Consider the following 8,754-nt stretch of genomic DNA (forward strand, 5'->3'; position numbering starts at 1 on the left):
TTTCAGACTGAGATGTTAGTCGGGTGGGATAGGGGAGGGGGTGATTTGAGGGGCCGAAGGCTACGAGGGAGGAATGGTTAGATGCTAAAAAAAAAAATGCACAGATGTACTTCAAAGACACATACAACATTAAGGAAGCTTTATTTCCATCTCTCTAATATGGCCGGCTTGTATGTTGCTGCTAAAAAGAGAGAGGGAGTGTGGAAGGGAGAGAGAAAAAAGTGGATGGAGTAAATTTTGTGGTTAGTGGATTTCGAAAAGCAGGTGGGAGGGCATAAAAAAGTCTTTCTGCAAAGGAAGAAGTCCCTCCAACAGCAGCACTGAAGTATAGCCTGCCTTTCTCCTTCACTGGGATGACTGTTGGGGTTTGAAAGTTGTTTGAGGAACCCACTTATCTCAAAGCTGCTGAATCCTTTTTTTGGGGTGAATTCTTTTTGTCATTTAAAAACACCCAAAAAAGGAGATGATAATATTTGTTTACTTGGAATGGTTTCAGGAAGTAGGCTGGGAGATTTTCAGGAAGTAAGAACTTCCTCATTTTTCTAGCATTTCCACTGAAAACAGAACAGCAGATTGGTGTGAAAATGTCTAGGAGACCTTATAATCAAATGTAATGTGAACTTTTGGGGAATCCTGATTCAATCAAATCAGTAGTAAAAAGACGTTGTTGAGATCACTGGGGAGAAAACAAATATGGACTGGGTGTTAGATTACATTAATGAAGAATACTTCATTTTGGGGGTGTAATAAAAAATTGTGATTATGTTCTTTAATGTTTTTTCTGTTATACACACTGGAATGTTTATAGTTGAAATGATAGGATGGATGAAATTTGCTTTAAAATATTCCAAGAAAAAAAATTATGGGGGGAGGTCGGTGACACAGGAGACGTAGTCTTTGTTGGTTGTTGAAACTAGTAATGGGTGCAAAGGTTTACTATATGTTCACTTTTCTGTTGTGTATGTTGGAAAGTACTTCCTTTGGAAAAAAAAAGAAAAAAGCTAAAATCATAAGTAAGAGAACTTGGGGTGTAGTACCCACTCTTCCAAGGAGACATTTGAGGAGAACACAGACTCATGCAGCCACTACAGGCACTTGTGACGGGCCACTGAAGAACCAAGAGGGAGCTACTTGCATCTTAGAGCATTAACTCTGTACCAAGTCTCTACCTCATTATAAGCCAGGAAGAAGTGATTTCTTCTCTCGTTTTTAAGTTTATTTTTTAACTGGAGTATAATTTCTTCACAATGTTGTGTTAGTTTCTGCCATACAACAACAAGAATCTGTATACAAATATCCTCTCCCTCTTGAGCCTCCCTCCCACCTCCTCCCATCCCAGCCCTCTAGGTTGTCACAGAGCACCAAGTTCAGCTCCCTGCGTTATACAGCAGCTTCCCACTAGCTGTCTAGTTTACACAGGGTAGTGAAAAAGGAGACGCATGCCCACCCCCCAGGGTAAAGCAATTGGAGATTCATTCCCTGTGGAATAATAATAGAGTATATACATAAGTATTAATAATATAATTCCCTGTGAAATAATATAATTTCACAGAATCCCATGGACAGAAGAGTCTGGTGGGCTACAGTCCATGGTGGTGCAAAGAGTTGGACATAACTGAGTGACTAACACAACAATAATAATTGTTGTTGTCCAATAATTATATGATTATGAATAATATATATGATTATGTATTCATATAATATTCATAATATATATGAATAATTATATGAGTGGATTACAATTATATGCTGTTGTTCAATAATTACAGTAATAAAAATGATATAATACTGTAGCCCACCAGATTCCTCAGTTCTTGGAGTTCTCTAGGCAAGAATACTGGAGTGGGTAGCCATTCCCTTTTCCAGGGGGTCTTCTCAACCCAGGGATCCAACCCGGGTCTCCTGCATTGTAGGCAGCTTCTTTACTGTCTGAGCCACTAGGGAAGCCCTAATATATTGTAAGAGCAGGACAATTAAGGGAGGAGGCTGGGCCCTGCCTAGACAACGTACTTCTCATTCTTGAAGTCAGGAGACCTCCCCAACCACATGTGCACTGAAAAGCTCCTTGGAGGTTAAAGGGGGATTGATGTCAATGGATGCTCTACCCACAGGCCTTTGTGGTAGAATTCATCTTGGCTAAGAGACGCCTGTACACACATGGAAGGATCCTGAGATATACCAAATATAAACTGTGAATCAGGGAAATCGAAATGATTGGCCAAAGGAAAACAGGAAGAAATGCCCCATGTAAGTGATTTTACCTGCCATGGGAACACAGTTCAAGGACTTTCCCTCTGAGTTTGCACGTGTGTCTATGCACACGTCCTGTACTCTCTTTTCCTCTTGATAACTACTTGCTTCACTACTTTCTGTCTTTGTGGAAATTCTTTTCTGCAAAGCCAAAGGGCCAGGCCCCTTGTCACTGACCACTGGTCTAATGGCCAGGATCTGGTGCACTCACCACCACAGCCTGGCCTCGCTTTGTGGCTGGGAACCCAAGCCTCCCTCCAAGCGATTGCAGGCTGAGGCCACCTGAGATAAGTAATGTATATGTGTCAATGCTGCTCTCTCAATTCATCCTTTTCTCTTTCTTTTTGTTAATTGCAGTGAGGAAACAGAGGACAACAGGGCCTAACCCTCTCAAGTTCAGTTCAGTTCAGTCACTCGGTCATGTCCGAATCTTTGTGACCCCATAAACTGCAGCATGCCAGGCCTCCCTGTCCATCACCAACTCCCAGAGTTCACTCAAACTCATGTCCATTGAGTCGGTGATGCCATCCAACCATCTCATCCTCTGTCATCCCCTTCTCTTCCTGCCTTCAATCTTTCCCAGCATCAGGGTCTTTTCAAATGAGTCACCTCTTCACATCAGGTGGCCAAAATATTGGAGTTTCAGCTTCAACATGAGTCTTTCCAATGAACACCCAGAATGGATTTCCTTTAGGATGGACTGGTTGGATCTCCTTGCAGTCCAAGAGACTCTTAAGAGTCTTCTCCACACCACAGTTCAAAAGCATCAATTCTTTGGCGCTCAGCTTTCTTTATAGTCCAACTCTCACATTCATACATAACTACTGGAAAAAGCATAGCTTTGACTAGATGGACCTTTGCTGGCAAAATAATCTCTCCTTTTTAATAAACTGTCTAATTTGGTCATAACTTTCCTTCCAAGGAGTAAGCGTCTTTTAATTTCATGGCTGCCATCACCATCCGTAGTGATTTTGGAGACCAGAAAAATAAAGTCAGCCACTGTTTCCCCATCTATTTCCCATGAAGTGATGGGACTGGATTCCATGATCTTAGTTTTCTGAATACTGAGCTTTAAGCCAACTTTTTCCACTCTCCTCTTTCAATTTCATCAAGAGGCTCTTTAGTTCCTCTTCACTTTCTGCCATAAGCGTGGTGTCATCTGCATATCTGAGGTTATTGATATTTCTCCCAGCAATCTTGATTCCAGCTGCTGCTTCTTCCAGCCCAGCGTTTCTCATGATGTACTCTGCATAGAAGTTAAATAAGCAGGGTGACAATATACAGCCTTGACGTACTCCTTTTCCTATTTGGAACCAGTCTGTTGTTCCATGTCCAGTTCTAACTCTTGCTTCCTGACCTGCATATAGGTTTCTCAAGAGGCAGGTCAGGTGGTCTGGTATTCCCATCTCTTTCAGAATTTTCCACAGTTTATTGTGATCCACAGTCAAAGGCTTTGGCATAGTCAATAAAGCAGAAATAGATGTTTTTCTGGAACTCTCTTGCTTTTTCCATGATCCAGCGGATGTTGGCAATTTGATCTCTGGTTCCTCTGCCTTTTCTAAAACCAGCTTGAACATCAGGAAGTTCACGGTTCACGTATTGCTGAAGCCTGGCTTGGAGAATTTTGAGCATGACTTTACTAGCATGTGAGATGAGTGCAATTGTGTGGTAGTTTGAGTGTTCTTTGGCATTGCCTTTCTTTGGGATTGAAATGAAAACTGACCTTTTCCAGTCCTGTGGCCACTGCTGAGTTTTCCAAATTTGCTGGCATATTGAGTACAGCACTTTCACAGCATCATCTTTCAGGATTTGAAATAGCTCAGCTGGAATGCCATCACCTCCACTAGCTTTGTTCGTAGTGATGCTTTCTAAGGCCCACTTGACTTCACATTCCAGGATGTCTGGCTCTAGGTGAGTGATCAGACCATCGTGATTATCTTGGTCATGAAGATCTTTTTTGTACAGTTCTTCTGTTTATTCTTGCCACCTCTTCTTAATATCTTCTACTTCTGTTAGGTCCATACCATTTCTGTCTTTATTGAGCCCATCTTTAACTTGAGCCCACTTAAGTTACCTATGATATTAATAGTTAAGGGCAGGGTTGGAGTCAGGACTCAAGCTGAGGTCTGTGTGAAACACTGCATATATCCAGTAATCCATATCACTTGTTACCAAGGGGAGGAGACACGAGAACTTCTCGTGGGTTGTTTAGAGACACAGGGAAGAGAAAACCAGAATAGATGAAGCAAGATGCCTCTGTGTGTGTGTGTGTGTGTGTGAAACAGAATGCAGAAAGAGTCAGGGCACAAAGGAATAAAATGAGAGGCCAGCACAGTCCTCATTTCAGAGCAGACACAGGTGCTGCCTAGCTGCCCAGGGGTACCCTGAATGAATGAATGAGTGAATTTGGAGAGGGATGGGACATCATCCACATTATCAAGAAGGCAGTGAAATCTAGCCCAGGCCACTGAAGCCGTCCTAGGTTGAGGAGGAGTGAAGTGGGTCAAATTTGGGTGGCAGCTGCTGAAAGCAGAGGTGTGGGGAGAAGACCTCTGAGCTTCTCCACACCAGAGGTGCTTATCCGTGCCTGGATCTTACTCTGGACTCTGTCACCAAAGTGCCTCTCTCACTTCACCAGAGTCTGGCTCTAGCTGGCTCCTTCACAGAGCTCACAGCCCAAAGGAAGAGAAATCAGAGAAGGAGAGATGGGGTAGCCTAGGAGAAAGGGGTCTACTGGTGGCCACAACACTAAGATCCCAGGCCGCCTTTGCCATCAGCACTGGCCTGGCTCTCAGGTGCGCTCACAGGGGTACACCGGCATCAGCCCAGGGGCCCCAGCTCCCTCCCAGCCCCTCAGCCCGGTCCCAGTCTGCAGCACCACGCTGCCGCAGGCACATGTCAGGCGGAGAGTTTTGGTTTGATGTAGCCGGCCTCCTCCTTTTTCTTAACGCTGTTGAGCATGCCTGTGAGGCCCAGGGAAGCTGCTTGCTTACCCAGCTCACTTGGTCTCACACTGGGTCCAAAAGCTTCTATCTGGGGGAACATCTAAGAAACAGATCCAGAAATTCCTTTGCCTCTATCCAGAATTTGGCTAAGAGAAGCCAAGCCTGTGACTTAGTATAGACTTTGTCCAATTCAGCTCTCCAGGACCAAGAGTCAGAAGGCATTGGATCAGGGGAGAGGCACCCTGGCAGGGAGAATTGGGAGGAGAGCAGACCTCGAGCTTCCCCACAGCTCAACCAGGCTTCCAGATGCCCATCTGCTTCAAAAAGGTATGCCTTGCCCCATGAGCCAATAAAAGCCTGGGAAGCAGAACCTCAAAGAGGTAATCAATAATCTGCAAAACAAGACACCACTGTTGAAGACGGGCTATCTGGGGAATGAGGCCCTCTTCTCAGCATTTCTACCCAGTGCCATTTTTCCCTGAAGACTGCATTAGACAACACTCAATTTTCTATCCTGCTGGCAGAAGAATGTCACAAATAATCCAAAGGAAGGTGGTTCCCTTTTGCCTTTGGAATTCTTAGTTGAGGCTACAGAGAGCCTCCCTGGGTACCACTGCCTTACTGGACCAACATCCTCAGCCTCACCTGGGAGCTCCTTAGAAATGCAGAGTCATGGGTCCCACCTCAGACCCAAAGAATCGGAATCTGCATGTTAAACAAGATCTTTCGATGTTTCTTGAGCACACGAAAGTTAAGTAATGCCTTCAATGAATATTAAAAGGTTTGCATCCCAGGAGCAAGAAGCACTGCAGAGGCCAGGTATGGGAGGCTGGGAAGAAGGGACTGGTGAGCAGGAACAAGCTTAGGATTAAATGTGTACAGCATCAAGTGGCCTGCTCAGGAATAACAATTTCACTCACCTTTCTTCTCTGCCCTGACCCTTCCCAAGCCAGTCTGCACCAGGCAAGGTTTGAGGTTTCTCTTACCCCATGTAAGAGCTTCACATCATGGTGTCTCTACCTTTGAAGTTTCCTCTTCCAGGAATGTCCTTCCTCCCTTGTCTGCTCAGCTAGCTCCTAGTCCTTCTTCAAAAATCTACTAAATGACTTCCGTGGTGGTCCAGTGATTAAGAATCTGCCTGCCAAAAATGTAAGGGACACAGGTTTGATCCCTGGTTTGGGAAGATCCCACATACAGTGGGGCATCTAAGCCCGTGCCCCACAACCACAGAATCACACATGCTCTAGAGCTTGAATGCTACAACTACTGAAGCCTGCGCACCCTAGAGTCTGTGCTCAGCAACAAGAGAAGCCACCACAATGAGCAGCCCATGTATTACAACTAGAGAGTTGACCCAGCTCCCAGCAATGAAGATGCAGTGCAGCCATAAACAAATAAAAAATAAATAATTTTTTTTAATCTGCTACAAAGTAACCCCTTCCTTGTTGTACCTACATACTTCTCTCTGTGCTGCTTGACCCTGGGTCCGCCCACTCATTTATCAGTTCCTTCATACAACAGACTCAAATATCTAATGTCCCCTATGTGCCAGACACAAGGCTAGAAACCAGAGACATAGACGTGAATGAGATACAGCTCACTCTGTGAAAGTTTACCCTCTAGACAGATAAATGTATCAACTCTCATCTACCTCATCTGTGGTACCCCTGGGATTGCTTGAGCCAGGGAGTATTGTCATTTTTTGTTTATATATCTTACCTCCCCAACTGGACTGTAGTTCCTTAAAGACAGGGGTTCTGTCTTATTCTTCTTAGTTTGTGGCTAGGCCACTATTAGTCCCTGAGCAGATGAGAATGAATGCATGAATGAATATCTTTTGTATCTTGGGAAAGAGCAGAAACTCCATCAACCTGACCTTCCACAGCCAAAGTGTGGTGGAACCAGGACAGGGAGCCAGGTTCAGCCACTCCATTCCCTAGGAATTCCATTCAATGAAGGATTTTCCCACATGGAGTCAGATACTGCAACGCTCACAGAGAAGACCTAAAGCAGGATCTCTACAGAGTTTAAGATCTCTCAGAGAAAATAAAGCCCACACCCATGAAACAGTCAGAAAACATCAGATGATAAAATCCAGTAAGTGTAGAGATACATAGAAATGGACCATCACCCAAGCAAGACTCAAGCAGGCCCTTGAAGAACTGTGGTGTTGGAGAAGACTTGAGAATCCCTTGGACTACAAGGAGATCCAACCAGTCCATTCTGAAGGAGATCAACCCTGGGATTTCTTTGGAAGGAATGATGCTAAAGCTGAAACTCCAGTACTTTGGCCACCTCATGCGAAGAGTTGACTCATTGGAAAAGACTCTGATGCTGGGAGGGATTGGGGGTAGGAGGAAAAGGGGACAACAGAGGATGAGATGGCTGGATGGCATCACTGACTCAATGGACGTGAGTCTGAGTGAACTCCGGGAGTTGGTGATGGACAGGGAGGCCTGGCGTGCTGCGATTCATAGGGTCGCAAAGAGTCGGACACGACTGAGCAACTGAGCTGAACTGAACTGAAGAAAAAAAAGAGAATGCTAGACAGGGGAACACCAAGAGCAAAGGTTCAGAAGCACAAAAAACAAAGGTATGTGGAGCATGGGGAAAAAATGGGAGATGTGGATGGGTAGACAAGATGGTGCCCAGTGTCAGAAGGCCACGAGCATACAATGTGGAGTTCAGACAAGGGTCTGGGGAGTTCTGGGACAAAGTAAATCGCTATTGCTCTCACCATCTAGGAAATATGAAAGGGTTTAGCTTTCTGTGAAAACTCCAAGTTCCCTTATTTTTTGATGAAGAAGGGATGTTTCAAGAGTTGGTTTTTATAGAAGCGGTAATGGGCCACCTGATCTCCCTTGAGGAAGAACGAACCACATTTGCAAACCAACTGGCCAGGACAGAAGGTCAGGAGTTCTGAGAAACTTTGGTTTGTTCTCAGTAAGAAGATAACTGGTCTGGGTTGGGACAAAACTTGCAACCTAAGGTTCTCTAGGTCTAAGTAACTGAGCCAAATCAGTGGTAGCATGACCACTTCCAAACACACACACATACACATACAAAGAGCTGGTGACTTATAAAGAAAATTCCCAGTATAGACATGTAAGCACACAGACTAGCTAAAAGGAGAAAGGGTGAGGTGGCAAAGAGAAAAAGACTGAAGGGCTGGCAGAAGGCAGAAGCCTTTTAAAGGAGGCATATCTTCTGTAGGTCCCCAGGGGACAGGCTGAACTGTTTTCAGTTCCAGTAGCCAAACTGATGGTGCCAGATTCTCCATTATTCCTGGGCGGCCCCACCCCCTCCACCCTTAGGCTGCTGTCTGTTGGCAAAAGTTTGCTTGCTTCTGGAAGCCTTTGAATATGGGAGCATCTGGTCATCTAGAGACTTAAAATACTGCAAATTCCAGTAACATAACTGCTTGGACCTACAAGGAGATCCAGTTTGCTCCATCTCCAGCTGGTGTCTTGCCACTCAGAACGTCACCCCTCAGAGCTATGCAAAATCCTTCCCCAAGTTCGGCTTCCTAAGTCTTTCTTTGGATGAAAAGAAGGACTTA

The sequence above is a fragment of the Capricornis sumatraensis genome, chromosome 16 (genome assembly GCF_032405125.1).
Source record: "Capricornis sumatraensis isolate serow.1 chromosome 16, serow.2, whole genome shotgun sequence".
Taxonomy (NCBI): domain Eukaryota; kingdom Metazoa; phylum Chordata; class Mammalia; order Artiodactyla; family Bovidae; genus Capricornis; species Capricornis sumatraensis.